This window comes from Mycteria americana, chromosome 27 (genome assembly GCF_035582795.1).
Source record: "Mycteria americana isolate JAX WOST 10 ecotype Jacksonville Zoo and Gardens chromosome 27, USCA_MyAme_1.0, whole genome shotgun sequence".
NCBI classification, from domain to species: domain Eukaryota; kingdom Metazoa; phylum Chordata; class Aves; order Ciconiiformes; family Ciconiidae; genus Mycteria; species Mycteria americana.
The window spans coordinates 342,272-359,694 of NC_134391.1; positions in this window are offsets into that span (position 1 = coordinate 342,272).

Below are 17,423 nucleotides of genomic sequence, written 5' to 3' on the forward strand. Positions count from 1 at the left end.
TCAGTGCTGGCAGCTTTCCTCTGGGCGCAATCTCTGCACGTTTCCAAATTCACTGCCGGGCTCTGCCAGAGAGAGATACAGAGTGTTGCCCCATTAGGAAGCAAAGCTTGAGCAGAGCGCGAATGTCTGTGTGGCAGCGAATGCAGTTCCAAGGGACAGTGAAAACCAGCTACAGCTTTCACTGCTGGCAGCTTTCCTGTGGGCGCAATCTCTGGACGTTTCCAATTTCACTGCCGGGCTCTGCCAGAGAGAGATACAGAGTTTTGCCCCATTACGAAGCAATGCTTTAGCAGAGCGGGAATGTCTGTGTGGCAGCGAATGCAGTTCCAAGGGACAGTGAAAACCAGCTACAGCTTTCAGTGCTGGCAGCTTTCCTGTGGGCGCAATCTCTGCACGTTTCCAATTTCACTGCCGGGCTCTGCCAGAGAGAGATACAGAGTGTTGCCCCATTAGGAAGCAAAGCTTTAGCAGAGCGCGAATGTCTGTGTGGCAGCGAATGCAGTTCCAAGGGACAGTGAAAACCAGCTACAGCTTTCAGTGCTGGCAGCTTTCCTGTGGGCGCAATCTCTGCACGTTTCCAATTTCACTGCCGGGCTCTGCCAGAGAGAGATACGGAGTGTTGCCCCAATATGAAGCACTGCTTTAGCAGAGCGCGAATGTCTGTGTGGCAGCGAATGCAGTTCCAAGGGACAGTGAAAACCAGCTACAGCTTTCAGTGCTGGCAGCTTTCCTGTGGGCGCAATCTCTGGACGTTTCCAATTTCACTGCCGGGCACTGGGAGAAAGTCACAGAGAGTGTTGCCCCATTAGGAAGCAAAGCTTTAGCAGAGCGCGAATGTCTGTGTAGCAGCGAGTGCAGTTCCAAGGGACAGTGAAAACCAGCTACAGCTTTCAGTGCTGGCAGCTTTCCTGTGGGCGCAATCTCTGGACGTTTCCAATTTCACTGCCAGGCACTGGGAGAGAGTCATACAGAGTGTTGCCCCATTACGAAGTAATGCTTTAGCAGAGCGGGAATGTCTGTGTGGCAGCGAATGCAGTTCCAAGGGACAGTGAAAACCAGCTACAGCTTTCAGTGCTGGCAGCTTTCCTGTGGGCGCAATCTCTGGACGTTTCCAATTTCACTGCCAGGCACTGGGAGAAAGTCATACAGAGTGTTGCCCCATTACGAAGCAATGCTTTAGCAGAGCGCGAATGTCTGTGTGGCAGCGAATGCAGTTCCAGGGGACAGTGAAAACCAGCTACAGCTTTCAGTGCTGGCAGCTTTCCTGTGGGCGCAATCTCTGCACGTTTCCAATTTCACTGCCGGGCTCTGCCAGAGAGAGATACAGAGTGTTGCCCCATTAGGAAGCAAAGCTTGAGCAGAGCGGGAATGTCTGTGTGGCAGCGAATGCAGTTCCAAGGGACAGTGAAAACCAGCTACAGCTTTCAGTGCTGGCAGCTTTCCTGTGGGCGAAATCTCTGGACGTTTCCAATTTCACTGGCAGGCACTGGGAGAAAGTCACAGAGAGTGTTGCCCCATTAGGAAGCAAAGCTTTAGCAGAGCGCGAATGTCTGTGTAGCAGCGAGTGCAGTTCCAAGGGACAGTGAAAACCAGCTACAGCTTTCAGTGCTGGCAGCTTTCCTGTGGGCGCAATCTCTGGACGTTTCCAATTTCACTGCCAGGCACTGGGAGAAATTCATACAGATTGTTCCCCATTACGAAGCAATGCTTTAGCAGAGCGCGAATGTCTGTGTGGCAGTGAATGCAGTTCCAAGGGACAGTGAAAACCAGCTACATCTTTCAGTGCTGGCAGCTTTCCTGTGGGCGCAATCTCTGGACGTTTCCAATTTCACTACCGGGCTCTGCCAGAGAGAGATACATAGTGTTGCCCCATTACGAAGCAATGCTTTAGCAGAGCGCGAATGTCTGTGTGGCAGCGAATGCAGTTCCAAGGGACAGTGAAAACCAGCTACAGCTTTCAGTGCTGGCAGCTTTCCTGTGGGCGCAATCTCTGGACGTTTCCAATTTCACTGCCGGGCTCTGCCAAGGAGAGATGCAAAGTGTTGCCCCATTAGGAAGCAAAGCCTTAGCACAGCGCGAATGTCTGTGTGGCAGCGAATGCAGTTCCAAGGGACAGTGAAAACCAGCTACAGCTTTCAGTGCTGGCAGCTTTCCTGTGGGCGCAATCTCTGGACGTTTCCAATTTCACTGCCGGGCTCTGCCAGAGAGAGATACAGAGTGTTGCCCCATTACGAAGCAATGCTTTAGCACAGCGCGAATGTCTGTGTGGCAGCGAATGCAGTTCCAAGGGACAGTGAAAACCAGCTACAGCTTTCAGTGCTGGCAGCTTTCGTGTGGCCGCAATCTCTGGACATTTCCAATTTCACTGCCGGGCACTGGGAGAGAGTCATACAGAGTTTTGCCCCATTACCAAGCAATGCTTTTGTAGAGCGTGAATGTCTGTGTGGCAGCGAATGCAGTTCCAAGGGACAGTGAAAACCAGCTACAGCTTTCAGTGCTGGCAGCTTTCCTGTGGGCGCAATCTCTGGGCGTTTCCAATTTCACTGCCGGGCGCTGCCAGAGAGAGATACAGAGTGTTGCCCCTTTAGAAAGCAAAGCTTTAGCAGAGCGCGAATGTCTGTGTGGCAGTGAATGCAGTTCCAAGGGACAGTGAAAACCAGCTACAGCTTTCAGTGCTGGCAGCTTTCCTGTGGGCGCAATCTCTGGACGTTTCCAATTTCACTGCCAGGCACTGGGAGAAAGTCATACAGAGTGTTGCCCCATTACGAAGCAATGCTTTAGCAGAGCGCGAATATCTGTGTGGCAGCGAATGCAGTTCCAAGGGACAGTGAAAACCAGCTACAGCTTTCAGTGCTGGCAGCTTTCCTGTGGGCGCAATCTCTGGACGTTTCCAATTTCACTGCCGGGCTCTGCCAGAGAGAGATACAGAGTGTTGCCCCATTAGGAAGCAAAGCTTGAGCAGAGCGCGAATGTCTGTGTGGCAGCGAATGCAGTTCCAAGGGACAGTGAAAAGCAGCTACAGCTTTCAGTGCTGGCAGCTTTCCTGTGGGCGCAATCTCTGGACATTTCCAATTTGGCAGCCGGGCTCTGCCAGAGAGAGATACAGAGTGTTGCCCCATTACGAAGCAATGCTTTAGCAGAGCGCGAATGTCTGTGTGGCAGCGAATGCAGTTCCAAGGGACAGTGAAAACCAGCTACATCTTTCAGTGCTGGCAGCTTTCCTGTGGGCGCAATCTCTGCACGTTTCCAATTTCACTGCCGGGCTCTGCCAGAGAGAGATACAGAGTGTTGCCCCATTACGAAGCAAAGCTTTAGCAGAGCGCGAATGTCTGTGTGGCAGCGAGTGCAGTTCCAGGGGACAGTGAAAACCAGCTACAGCTTTCAGTGCTGGCAGCTTTCCTGTGGGCGCAATCTCTGGACGTTTTTAATTTCACTGCCGGGCTCTGCCAGAGAGAGATACAGAATGTTGCCCCATTAGGAAGCAAAGCTTTAGCAGAGCGCGAATGTCTGTGTGGCAGCGAATGCAGGTCCAAGGGACAGTGAAAACCAGCTACAGCTTTCAGTGCTGACAGCTTTCCTCTGGGCGAAATCTCTGGACGTTTCCAATTTCACTGCCGGGCTCTGCCAGAGAGAGATATGGATTGTTACCCCATTATGAAGCACTGCTTTAGCAGAGCGCGAATGTCTGTTTGGCAGCGAATGCAGTTCCAAGGGACAGTGAAAACCAGCTACAGCTTTCAGTGCTGGCAGCTTTCCTGTGGGCGCAATCTCTGGACGTTTCCAATTTCACTGCCGGGCTCTGCAAGAGAGAGATGCAAAGTGTTGCCCCATTAGGAAGCAAAGCTTTAGCAGAGCGCGAATGTCTGTGTGGCAGCGAATGCAATTCCAAGGGACAGTGAAAACCAGCTACAGCTTTCAGTGCTGGCAGCTTTCCTGTGGGCGCAATCTCTGGACGTTTCCAATTTCACTCCCAGGCACTGGGAGAAAGTCATACAGAGTGTTGCCCCATTACGAAGCAATGCTTTAGCAGAGCGCGAATGTCTGTGTGGCAGCGAATGCAGTTCCAGGGGACAGTGAAAACCAGCTACAGCTTTCAGTGCTGGCAGCTTTCCTCTGGGCGCAATCTCTGCACGTTTCCAAATTCACTGCCGGGCTCTGCCAGAGAGAGATACAGAGTGTTGCCCCATTAGGAAGCAAAGCTTGAGCAGAGCGCGAATGTCTGTGTGGCAGCGAATGCAGTTCCAAGGGACAGTGAAAACCAGCTACAGCTTTCACTGCTGGCAGCTTTCCTGTGGGCGCAATCTCTGGACGTTTCCAATTTCACTGCCGGGCTCTGCCAGAGAGAGATACAGAGTTTTGCCCCATTACGAAGCAATGCTTTAGCAGAGCGGGAATGTCTGTGTGGCAGCGAATGCAGTTCCAAGGGACAGTGAAAACCAGCTACAGCTTTCAGTGCTGGCAGCTTTCCTGTGGGCGCAATCTCTGCACGTTTCCAATTTCACTGCCGGGCTCTGCCAGAGAGAGATACAGAGTGTTGCCCCATTAGGAAGCAAAGCTTTAGCAGAGCGCGAATGTCTGTGTGGCAGCGAATGCAGTTCCAAGGGACAGTGAAAACCAGCTACAGCTTTCAGTGCTGGCAGCTTTCCTGTGGGCGCAATCTCTGCACGTTTCCAATTTCACTGCCGGGCTCTGCCAGAGAGAGATACGGAGTGTTGCCCCAATATGAAGCACTGCTTTAGCAGAGCGCGAATGTCTGTGTGGCAGCGAATGCAGTTCCAAGGGACAGTGAAAACCAGCTACAGCTTTCAGTGCTGGCAGCTTTCCTGTGGGCGCAATCTCTGGACGTTTCCAATTTCACTGCCGGGCACTGGGAGAAAGTCACAGAGAGTGTTGCCCCATTAGGAAGCAAAGCTTTAGCAGAGCGCGAATGTCTGTGTAGCAGCGAGTGCAGTTCCAAGGGACAGTGAAAACCAGCTACAGCTTTCAGTGCTGGCAGCTTTCCTGTGGGCGCAATCTCTGGACGTTTCCAATTTCACTGCCAGGCACTGGGAGAGAGTCATACAGAGTGTTGCCCCATTACGAAGTAATGCTTTAGCAGAGCGGGAATGTCTGTGTGGCAGCGAATGCAGTTCCAAGGGACAGTGAAAACCAGCTACAGCTTTCAGTGCTGGCAGCTTTCCTGTGGGCGCAATCTCTGGACGTTTCCAATTTCACTGCCAGGCACTGGGAGAAAGTCATACAGAGTGTTGCCCCATTACGAAGCAATGCTTTAGCAGAGCGCGAATGTCTGTGTGGCAGCGAATGCAGTTCCAGGGGACAGTGAAAACCAGCTACAGCTTTCAGTGCTGGCAGCTTTCCTGTGGGCGCAATCTCTGCACGTTTCCAATTTCACTGCCGGGCTCTGCCAGAGAGAGATACAGAGTGTTGCCCCATTAGGAAGCAAAGCTTGAGCAGAGCGGGAATGTCTGTGTGGCAGCGAATGCAGTTCCAAGGGACAGTGAAAACCAGCTACAGCTTTCAGTGCTGGCAGCTTTCCTGTGGGCGAAATCTCTGGACGTTTCCAATTTCACTGGCAGGCACTGGGAGAAAGTCACAGAGAGTGTTGCCCCATTAGGAAGCAAAGCTTTAGCAGAGCGCGAATGTCTGTGTAGCAGCGAGTGCAGTTCCAAGGGACAGTGAAAACCCGCTACAGCTTTCAGTGCTGGCAGCTTTCCTGTGGGCGCAATCTCTGGACGTTTCCAATTTCACTGCCAGGCACTGGGAGAAATTCATACAGATTGTTCCCCATTACGAAGCAATGCTTTAGCAGAGCGCGAATGTCTGTGTGGCAGTGAATGCAGTTCCAAGGGACAGTGAAAACCAGCTACATCTTTCAGTGCTGGCAGCTTTCCTGTGGGCGCAATCTCTGGACGTTTCCAATTTCACTACCGGGCTCTGCCAGAGAGAGATACATAGTGTTGCCCCATTACGAAGCAATGCTTTAGCAGAGCGCGAATGTCTGTGTGGCAGCGAATGCAGTTCCAAGGGACAGTGAAAACCAGCTACAGCTTTCAGTGCTGGCAGCTTTCCTGTGGGCGCAATCTCTGGACGTTTCCAATTTCACTGCCGGGCTCTGCCAAGGAGAGATGCAAAGTGTTGCCCCATTAGGAAGCAAAGCCTTAGCACAGCGCGAATGTCTGTGTGGCAGCGAATGCAGTTCCAAGGGACAGTGAAAACCAGCTACAGCTTTCAGTGCTGGCAGCTTTCCTGTGGGCGCAATCTCTGGACGTTTCCAATTTCACTGCCGGGCTCTGCCAGAGAGAGATACAGAGTGTTGCCCCATTACGAAGCAATGCTTTAGCACAGCGCGAATGTCTGTGTGGCAGCGAATGCAGTTCCAAGGGACAGTGAAAACCAGCTACAGCTTTCAGTGCTGGCAGCTTTCGTGTGGCCGCAATCTCTGGACATTTCCAATTTCACTGCCGGGCACTGGGAGAGAGTCATACAGAGTTTTGCCCCATTACCAAGCAATGCTTTTGTAGAGCGTGAATGTCTGTGTGGCAGCGAATGCAGTTCCAAGGGACAGTGAAAACCAGCTACAGCTTTCAGTGCTGGCAGCTTTCCTGTGGGCGCAATCTCTGGGCGTTTCCAATTTCACTGCCGGGCGCTGCCAGAGAGAGATACAGAGTGTTGCCCCTTTAGAAAGCAAAGCTTTAGCAGAGCGCGAATGTCTGTGTGGCAGTGAATGCAGTTCCAAGGGACAGTGAAAACCAGCTACAGCTTTCAGTGCTGGCAGCTTTCCTGTGGGCGCAATCTCTGGACGTTTCCAATTTCACTGCCAGGCACTGGGAGAAAGTCATACAGAGTGTTGCCCCATTACGAAGCAATGCTTTAGCAGAGCGCGAATGTCTGTGTGGCAGCGAAGGCAGTTCCAAGGGACAGTGAAAACCAGCTACAGCTTTCAGTGCTGGCAGCTTTCCTGTGGGCGCAATCTCTGGACGTTTCCAATTTCACTGCCGGGCTCTGCCAGAGAGAGATACAGAGTGTTGCCCAATTACGAAGCAATGCTTTAGCAGAGCGCGAATGTCTGTGTGGCAGCGAATGCAGTTCCAAGGGACAGTGAAAACCAGCTACATCTTTCAGTGCTGGCAGCTTTCCTGTGGGCGCAATCTCTGGACGTTTCGAATTTCACTGGCAGGCACTGGGAGAAAGTCACAGAGAGTGTTGCCCCATTACGAAGCAAAGCTTTAGCAGAGCGCGAATGTCTGTGTGGCAGCGAATGCAGGTCCAAGGGACAGTGAAAACCAGCTACAGCTTTCAGTGTTGGCAGCTTTCGTGTGGCCGCAATCTCTGGACATTTCCAATTTCACTGCTGGGCACTGGGAGAGAGTCATACAGAGTTTTGCGCCATTACCAAGCAATGCTTTTGTAGAGCGCGAATGTCTGTGTGGCAGCGAATGCAGTTCCAAGGGACAGTGACAACCAGCCAGCTTTCAGTGCTGGCAGCTTTCCTGTGGGCGCAGTCTCTGGACGTTTCCAATTTGGCAGCCGGGCTCTGCCAGAGAGAGATACAGAGTGTTGCCCCATTAGGAAGCAAAGCTTTAGCAGAGCACGAATGTCTGTGTGGCAGCGAATGCAGTTCCAAGGGACAGTGAAAACCAGCTACAGCTTTCAGTGCTGGCAGCTTTCCTGTGGGCGCAATCTCTGGGCGTTTCCAATTTCACTGCCGGGCGCTGCCAGAGAGAGATAGAGAGTGTTGCCCCATTACGAAGCAATGCTTTAGTAGAGCGCGAATGTCTGGGTGGCAGCGAAGGCAGTTCCAAGGGACAGTGAAAACCAGCTACAGCTTTCAGTGCTGGCAGCTTTCCTGTGGGCGCAATCTCTGGACGTTTCCAATTTGGCAGCCGGGCTCTGCCAGAGAGAGATACAGAGTGTTGCCCCATTACGAAGCAATGCTTTAGCAGAGCGCGAATGTCTGTGTGGCAGTGAATGCAGTTCCAAGGGACAGTGAAAACCAGCTACAGCTTTCAGTGCTGGCAGCTTTCCTGTGGGCGCAATCTCTGGACGTTTCCAATTTCACTGCCAGGCACTGGGAGAAAGTCATACAGAGTGTTGCCCCATTACGAAGCAATGCTTTAGCAGAGCGCGAATGTCTGTGTGGCAGCGAAGGCAGTTCCAAGGGACAGTGAAAACCAGCTACAGCTTTCACTGCTGGCAGCTTTCCTATGGGCGCAATCTCTGGACGTTTCCAATTTCACTGCCGGGCTCTGCCAGAGAGAGATACAGAGTGTTGCCCCATTAGGAAGCAAAGCTTTAGCAGAGCGCGAATGTCTGTGTGGCAGCGAATGCAGTTCCAAGGGACAGTGAAAACCAGCTACAGCTTTCAGTGCTGGCAGCTTTCCTGTGGGCGCAATCTCTGGACGTTTCCAATTTCACTGCCGGGCTCTGCCAGAGAGAGATACAGATTGCTGCCCCATTACGAAGCAATGCTTTAGCAGAGCGCGAACGTCTGTGTGGCAGCGAATGCAGGTCCAAGGGACAGTGAAAACCAGCTACATCTTTCAGTGCTGGCAGCTTTCCTGTGGGCGCAATCTCTGGACGTTTCCAATTTCACTGCCGGGCTCTGCCAGAGAGAGATACAGAGTGTTGCCCCATTACGAAGCAATGCTTTAGCAGAGCGCGAATGTCTGTGTGGCAGCGAATGCAGTTCCAAGGGACAGTGAAAACCAGCTACAGCTTTCAGTGCTGGCAGCTTTCCTGTGGGCGCAATCTCTGCACGTTTCCAATTTCACTGCCGGGCTCTGCCAGAGAGAGATACAGAGTGTTGCCCCATTACGAAGCAATGCTTTAGCAGAGCGGGAATGTCGGTGTGGCAGCGAATGCAGTTCCAAGGGACAGTGAAAACCAGCTACAGCTTTCAGTGCTGGCAGCTTTCCTGTGGGCGCAATCTCTGGACGTTTCCAATTTCACTGCCAGGCACTGGGAGAAAGTCATACAGAGTGTTGCCCCATTACGAAGCAATGCTTCAGCAGAGCGCGAATGTCTGTGTGGCAGCGAATGCAGTTCCAGGGGACAGTGAAAACCAGCTACAGCTTTCAGTGCTGGCAGCTTTCCTGTGGGCGCAATCTCTGCACGTTTCCAATTTCACTGCCGGGCTCTGCCAGAGAGATATACACAGTGTTGCCCCATTACGAAGCAATGCTTTCGCAGAGCGCGAATGTCTGTGTGGCAGCGAATGCAGTTCCAAGGGACAGTGAAAACCAGCTACAGCTTTCAGTGCTGGCAGCTTTCCTGTGGGCGCAATCTCTGGACGTTTCCAATTTCACTGCCGGGCTCTGCCAGAGAGAGATACAGAGTGTTGCCCCATTACGAAGCAATGCTTTAGCAGAGCGGGAATGTCGGTGTGGCAGCGAATGCAGTTCCAAGGGACAGTGAAAACCAGCTACAGCTTTCAGTGCTGGCAGCTTTCCTGTGGGCGCAATCTCTGGACGTTTCCAATTTCACTGCCAGGCACTGGGAGAAAGTCATACAGAGTGTTGCCCCATTACGAAGCAATGCTTTAGCAGAGCGCGAATGTCTGTGTGGCAGCGAATGCAGTTCCAGGGGACAGTGAAAACCAGCTACAGCTTTCAGTGCTGGCAGCTTTCCTGTGGGCGCAATCTCTGCACGTTTCCAATTTCACTGCCGGGCTCTGCCAGAGAGATATACAGAGTGTTGCCCCATTACGAAGCAATGCTTTAGCAGAGCGCGAATGTCTGTGTGGCAGCGAATGCAGTTCCAAGGGACAGTGAAAACCAGCTACAGCTTTCAGTGCTGGCAGCTTTCCTGTGGGCGCAATCTCTGGGCGTTTCAATTTCACTGCCGGGCTCTGCCAGAGAGAGATACAGAGTGTTGCCCCATTAGGAAGCAAAGCTTTAGCAGAGCGCGAATGTCTGTGTGGCAGCGAATGCAGTTCCAAGGGACAGTGAAAACCAGCTACATCTTTCAGTGCTGGCAGCTTTCCTGTGGGCGCAATCTCTGGACGTTTCCAATTTCACTGCCGGGCTCTGCCAGAGAGAGATACAGAGTGTTGCCCCATTACGAAGCAATGCTTTAGCAGAGCGGGAATGTCTGTGTGGCAGCGAATGCAGTTCCAAGGGACAGTGAAAACCAGCTACAGCTTTCAGTGCTGGCAGCTTTCCTGTGGGCGCAATCTCTGCACGTTTCCAATTTCACTGCCGGGCTCTGCCAGAGAGAGATACAGAGTGTTGCCCCATTAGGAAGCAAAGCTTTAGCAGAGCGCGAATGTCTGTGTGGCAGTGAATGCAGTTCCAAGGGACAGTGAAAACCAGCTACAGCTTTCAGTGCTGGCAGCTTTCCTGTGGGCGCAATCTCTGGACGTTTCCAATTTCACTGCCAGGCACTGGGAGAAAGTCATACAGAGTGTTGCCCCATTACGAAGCAATGCTTTAGCAGAGCGCGAATGTCGGTGTGGCAGCGAATGCAGTTCCAAGGGACAGTGAAAACCAGCTACAGCTTTCAGTGCTGGCAGCTTTCCTGTGGGCGCAATCTCTGGACGTTTCCAATTTCACTGCCAGGCACTGGGAGAAAGTCATACAGAGTGTTGCCCCATTACGAAGCAATGCTTTAGCAGAGCGCGAATGTCTGTGTGGCAGCGAATGCAGTTCCAGGGGACAGTGAAAACCAGCTACAGCTTTCAGTGCTGGCAGCTTTCCTGTGGGCGCAATCTCTGCACGTTTCCAATTTCACTGCCGGGCTCTGCCAGAGAGATATACAGAGTGTTGCCCCATTACGAAGCAATGCTTTAGCAGAGCGCGAATGTCGGTGTGGCAGCGAATGCAGTTCCAAGGGACAGTGAAAACCAGCTACAGCTTTCAGTGCTGGCAGCTTTCCTGTGGGCGCAATCTCTGCACGTTTCCAATTTCACTGCCGGGCTCTGCCAGAGAGAGATACAGAGTGTTGCCCCATTAGGAAGCAAAGCTTTAGCAGAGCGCGAATGTCTGTGTGGCAGCGAATGCAGTTCCAAGGGACAGTGAAAACCAGCTACAGCTTTCAGTGCTGGCAGCTTTCCTGTGGGCGCAATCTCTGGGCGTTTCCAATTTCACTGCCGGGCTCTGCCAGAGAGAGATACGGAGTGTTGCCCCATTATGAAGCACTGCTTTAGCAGAGCGCAAATGTCTGTGTGGCAGCCAATGCAGTTCCAAGGGACAGTGAAAACCAGCTACAGCTTTCAGTGCTGGCAGCTTTCCTGTGGGCGCAATCTCTGGACGTTTCCAATTTGGCAGCCGGGCTCTGCCAGAGAGAGATACAGAGTGTTGCCCCATACGAAGCAATGCTTTAGCAGAGCGCGAATGTCTGTGTGGCAGCGAATGCAGTTCCAAGGGACAGTGAAAACCAGCTACAGCTTTCAGTGCTGGCAGCTTTCCTGTGGGCGCAATCTCTGGACGTTTCCAATTTAACTGCCGGGCACTGGGAGAAAGTCACAGAGAGTGTTGCCCCATTAGGAAGCAAAGCTTTAGCAGAGCGCGAATGTCTGTGTAGCAGCGAGTGCAGTTCCAAGGGACAGTGAAAACCAGCTACAGCTTTCAGTGCTGGCAGCTTTCCTGTGGGCGCAATCTCTGGACGTTTCCAATTTCACTGCCAGGCACTGGGAGAGAGTCATACAGAGTGTTGCCCCATTACGAAGTAATGCTTTAGCAGAGCGGGAATGTCTGTGTGGCAGCGAATGCAGTTCCAAGGGACAGTGAAAACCAGCTACAGCTTTCAGTGCTGGCAGCTTTCCTGTGGGCGCAATCTCTGGACGTTTCCAATTTCACTGCCAGGCACTGGGAGAAAGTCATACAGAGTGTTGCCCCATTACGAAGCAATGCTTTAGCAGAGCGCGAATGTCTGTGTGGCAGCGAATGCAGTTCCAGGGGACAGTGAAAACCAGCTACAGCTTTCAGTGCTGGCAGCTTTCCTGTGGGCGCAATCTCTGCACGTTTCCAATTTCACTGCCGGGCTCTGCCAGAGAGAGATACAGAGTGTTGCCCCATTAGGAAGCAAAGCTTGAGCAGAGCGGGAATGTCTGTGTGGCAGCGAATGCAGTTCCAAGGGACAGTGAAAACCAGCTACAGCTTTCAGTGCTGGCAGCTTTCCTGTGGGCGCAATCTCTGGACGTTTCCAATTTCACTGCCAGGCACTGGGAGAAATTCATACAGATTGTTCCCCATTACGAAGCAATGCTTTAGCTGAGCGCGAATGTCTGTGTGGCAGCGAATGCAGTTCCAAGGGACAGTGAAAACCAGCTACATCTTTCAGTGCTGGCAGCTTTCCTGTGGGCGCAATCTCTGGACGTTTCCAATTTCACTACCGGGCTCTGCCAGAGAGAGATACATAGTGTTGCCCCATTACGAAGCAATGCTTTAGCAGAGCGCGAATGTCTGTGTGGCAGCGAATGCAGTTCCAAGGGACAGTGAAAACCAGCTACAGCTTTCAGTGCTGGCAGCTTTCCTGTGGGCGCAATCTCTGGACGTTTCCAATTTCACTGCCGGGCTCTGCCAAGGAGAGATGCAAAGTGTTGCCCCATTAGGAAGCAAAGCCTTAGCACAGCGCGCATGTCTGTGTGGCAGCGAATGCAGTTCCAAGCGACAGTGAAAACCAGCTACAGCTTTCAGTGCTGGCAGCTTTCCTGTGGGCGCAATCTCTGGACGTTTCCAATTTCACTGCCGGGCTCTGCCAGAGAGAGATACAGAGTGTTGCCCCATTACGAAGCAATGCTTTAGCACAGCGCGAATGTCTGTGTGGCAGCGAATGCAGTTCCAAGGGACAGTGAAAACCAGCTACAGCTTTCAGTGCTGGCAGCTTTCGTGTGGCCGCAATCTCTGGACATTTCCAATTTCACTGCCGGGCACTGGGAGAGAGTCATACAGAGTTTTGCCCCATTACCAAGCAATGCTTTTGTAGAGCGTGAATGTCTGTGTGGCAGCGAATGCAGTTCCAAGGGACAGTGAAAACCAGCTACAGCTTTCAGTGCTGGCAGCTTTCCTGTGGGCGCAATCTCTGGGCGTTTCCAATTTCACTGCCGGGCGCTGCCAGAGAGAGATACAGAGTGTTGCCCCTTTAGAAAGCAAAGCTTTAGCAGAGCGCGAATGTCTGTGTGGCAGTGAATGCAGTTCCAAGGGACAGTGAAAACCAGCTACAGCTTTCAGTGCTGGCAGCTTTCCTGTGGGCGCAATCTCTGGACGTTTCCAATTTCACTGCCAGGCACTGGGAGAAAGTCATACAGAGTGTTGCCCCATTACGAAGCAATGCTTTAGCAGAGCGCGAATGTCTGTGTGGCAGCGAAGGCAGTTCCAAGGGACAGTGAAAACCAGCTACAGCTTTCAGTGCTGGCAGCTTTCCTGTGGGCGCAATCTCTGGACGTTTCCAATTTCACTGCCGGGCTCTGCCAGAGAGAGATACAGAGTGTTGCCCCATTACGAAGCAATGCTTTAGCAGAGCGCGAATGTCTGTGTGGCAGCGAATGCAGTTCCAAGGGACAGTGAAAACCAGCTACAGCTTTCAGTGCTGGCAGCTTTCCTGTGGGCGCAATCTCTGCACGTTTCCAATTTCACTGCCGGGCTCTGCCAGAGAGAGATACAGAGTGTTGCCCCATTACGAAGCAATGCTTTAGCAGAGCGGGAATGTCGGTGTGGCAGCGAATGCAGTTCCAAGGGACAGTGAAAACCAGCTACAGCTTTCAGTGCTGGCAGCTTTCCTGTGGGCGCAATCTCTGGACGTTTCCAATTTCACTGCCAGGCACTGGGAGAAAGTCATACAGAGTGTTGCCCCATTACGAAGCAATGCTTCAGCAGAGCGCGAATGTCTGTGTGGCAGCGAATGCAGTTCCAGGGGACAGTGAAAACCAGCTACAGCTTTCAGTGCTGGCAGCTTTCCTGTGGGCGCAATCTCTGCACGTTTCCAATTTCACTGCCGGGCTCTGCCAGAGAGATATACAGAGTGTTGCCCCATTACGAAGCAATGCTTTCGCAGAGCGCGAATGTCTGTGTGGCAGCGAATGCAGTTCCAAGGGACAGTGAAAACCAGCTACAGCTTTCAGTGCTGGCAGCTTTCCTGTGGGCGCAATCTCTGGACGTTTCCAATTTCACTGCCGGGCTCTGCCAGAGAGAGATACAGAGTGTTGCCCCATTACGAAGCAATGCTTTAGCAGAGCGCGAATGTCGGTGTGGCAGCGAATGCAGTTCCAAGGGACAGTGAAAACCAGCTACAGCTTTCAGTGCTGGCAGCTTTCCTGTGGGCGCAATCTCTGGACGTTTCCAATTTCACTGCCAGGCACTGGGAGAAAGTCATACAGAGTGTTGCCCCATTACGAAGCAATGCTTTAGCAGAGCGCGAATGTCTGTGTGGCAGCGAATGCAGTTCCAGGGGACAGTGAAAACCAGCTACAGCTTTCAGTGCTGGCAGCTTTCCTGTGGGCGCAATCTCTGCACGTTTCCAATTTCACTGCCGGGCTCTGCCAGAGAGATATACAGAGTGTTGCCCCATTACGAAGCAATGCTTTAGCAGAGCGCGAATGTCTGTGTGGCAGCGAATGCAGTTCCAAGGGACAGTGAAAAACAGCTACAGCTTTCAGTGCTGGCAGCTTTCCTGTGGGCGCAATCTCTGGGCGTTTCAATTTCACTGCCGGGCTCTGCCAGAGAGAGATACAGAGTGTTGCCCCATTAGGAAGCAAAGCTTTAGCAGAGCGCGAATGTCTGTGTGGCAGCGAATGCAGTTCCAAGGGACAGTGAAAACCAGCTACATCTTTCAGTGCTGGCAGCTTTCCTGTGGGCGCAATCTCTGGACGTTTCCAATTTCACTGCCGGGCTCTGCCAGAGAGAGATACAGAGTGTTGCCCCATTACGAAGCAATGCTTTAGCAGAGCGGGAATGTCTGTGTGGCAGCGAATGCAGTTCCAAGGGACAGTGAAAACCAGCTACAGCTTTCAGTGCTGGCAGCTTTCCTGTGGGCGCAATCTCTGCACGTTTCCAATTTCACTGCCGGGCTCTGCCAGAGAGAGATACAGAGTGTTGCCCCATTAGGAAGCAAAGCTTTAGCAGAGCGCGAATGTCTGTGTGGCAGTGAATGCAGTTCCAAGGGACAGTGAAAACCAGCTACAGCTTTCAGTGCTGGCAGCTTTCCTGTGGGCGCAATCTCTGGACGTTTCCAATTTCACTGCCAGGCACTGGGAGAAAGTCATACAGAGTGTTGCCCCATTACGAAGCAATGCTTTAGCAGAGCGCGAATGTCTGTGTGGCAGCGAAGGCAGTTCCAAGGGACAGTGAAAACCAGCTACAGCTTTCACTGCTGGCAGCTTTCCTGTGGGCGCAATCTCTGGACGTTTCCAATTTCACTGCCGGGCTCTGCCAGAGAGAGATACAGAGTGTTGCCCCATTAGGAAGCAAAGCTTTAGCAGAGCGCGAATGTCTGTGTGGCAGCGAATGCAGTTCCAAGGGACAGTGAAAACCAGCTACAGCTTTCAGTGCTGGCAGCTTTCCTGTGGGCGCAATCTCTGGACGTTTCCAATTTCACTGCCGGGCTCTGCCAGAGAGAGATACAGATTGCTGCCCCATTACGAAGCAATGCTTTAGCAGAGCGCGAACGTCTGTGTGGCAGCGAATGCAGTTCCAAGGGACAGTGAAAACCAGCTACATCTTTCAGTGCTGGCAGCTTTCCTGTGGGCGCAATCTCTGGACGTTTCCAATTTCACTGCCGGGCTCTGCCAGAGAGAGATACAGAGTGTTGCCCCATTACGAAGCAATGCTTTAGCAGAGCGCGAATGTCTGGGTGGCAGCGAAGGCAGTTCCAAGGGAAAGTGAAAACCAGCTACAGCTTTCAGTGCTGGCAGCTTTCCTGTGGGCGCAATCTCTGGACGTTTCCAATTTGGCAGCCGGGCTCTGCCAGAGAGAGATACAGAGTGTTGCCCCATTACGAAGCAATGCTTTAGCAGAGCGCGAATGTCTGTGTGGCAGTGAATGCAGTTCCAAGGGACAGTGAAAACCAGCTACAGCTTTCAGTGCTGGCAGCTTTCCTGTGGGCGCAATCTCTGGACGTTTCCAATTTCACTGCCAGGCACTGGGAGAAAGTCATACAGAGTGTTGCCCCATTACGAAGCAATGCTTTAGCAGAGCGCGAATGTCTGTGTGGCAGCGAAGGCAGTTCCAAGGGACAGTGAAAACCAGCTACAGCTTTCACTGCTGGCAGCTTTCCTATGGGCGCAATCTCTGGACGTTTCCAATTTCACTGCCGGGCTCTGCCAGAGAGAGATACAGAGTGTTGCCCCATTAGGAAGCAAAGCTTTAGCAGAGCGCGAATGTCTGTGTGGCAGCGAATGCAGTTCCAAGGGACAGTGAAAACCAGCTACAGCTTTCAGTGCTGGCAGCTTTCCTGTGGGCGCAATCTCTGGACGTTTCCAATTTCACTGCCGGGCTCTGCCAGAGAGAGATACAGAGTGTTGCCCCATTACGAAGCAATGCTTTAGCAGAGCGGGAATGTCTGTGTGGCAGCGAATGCAGTTCCAAGGGACAGTGAAAACCAGCTACAGCTTTCAGTGCTGGCAGCTTTCCTGTGGGCGCAATCTCTGCACGTTTCCAATTTCACTGCCGGGCTCTGCCAGAGAGAGATACAGAGTGTTGCCCCATTAGGAAGCAAAGCTTTAGCAGAGCGCGAATGTCTGTGTGGCAGCGAATGCAGTTCCAAGGGACAGTGAAAAGCAGCTACAGCTTTCAGTGCTGGCAGCTTTCCTGTGGGCGCAATCTCTGGACGTTTCCAATTTCACTGCCAGGCACTGGGAGAAAGTCATACAGAGTGTTGCCCCATTACGAAGCAATGCTTTAGCAGAGCGCGAATGTCTGTGTGGCAGCGAAGGCAGTTCCAAGGGACAGTGAAAACCAGCTACAGCTTTCACTGCTGGCAGCTTTCCTATGGGCGCAATCTCTGGACGTTTCCAATTTCACTGCCGGGCTCTGCCAGAGAGAGATACAGAGTGTTGCCCCATTAGGAAGCAATGCTTTCGCAGAGCGCGAATGTCTGTGTGGCAGCGAATGCAGTTCCAAGGGACAGTGAAAACCAGCTACAGCTTTCAGTGCTGGCAGCTTTCCTGTGGGCGCAATCTCTGGACGTTTCCAATTTCACTGCCGGGCTCTGCCAGAGAGAGATACAGATTGCTGCCCCATTACGAAGCAATGCTTTAGCAGAGCGCGAACGTCTGTGTGGCAGCGAATGCAGTTCCAAGGGACAGTGAAAACCAGCTACATCTTTCAGTGCTGGCAGCTTTCCTGTGGGCGCAATCTCTGGACGTTTCCAATTTCACTGCCGGGCTCTGCCAGAGAGAGATACAGAGTGTTGCCCCATTACGAAGCAATGCTTTAGCAGAGCGCGAATGTCTGGGTGGCAGCGAAGGCAGTTCCAAGGGAAAGTGAAAA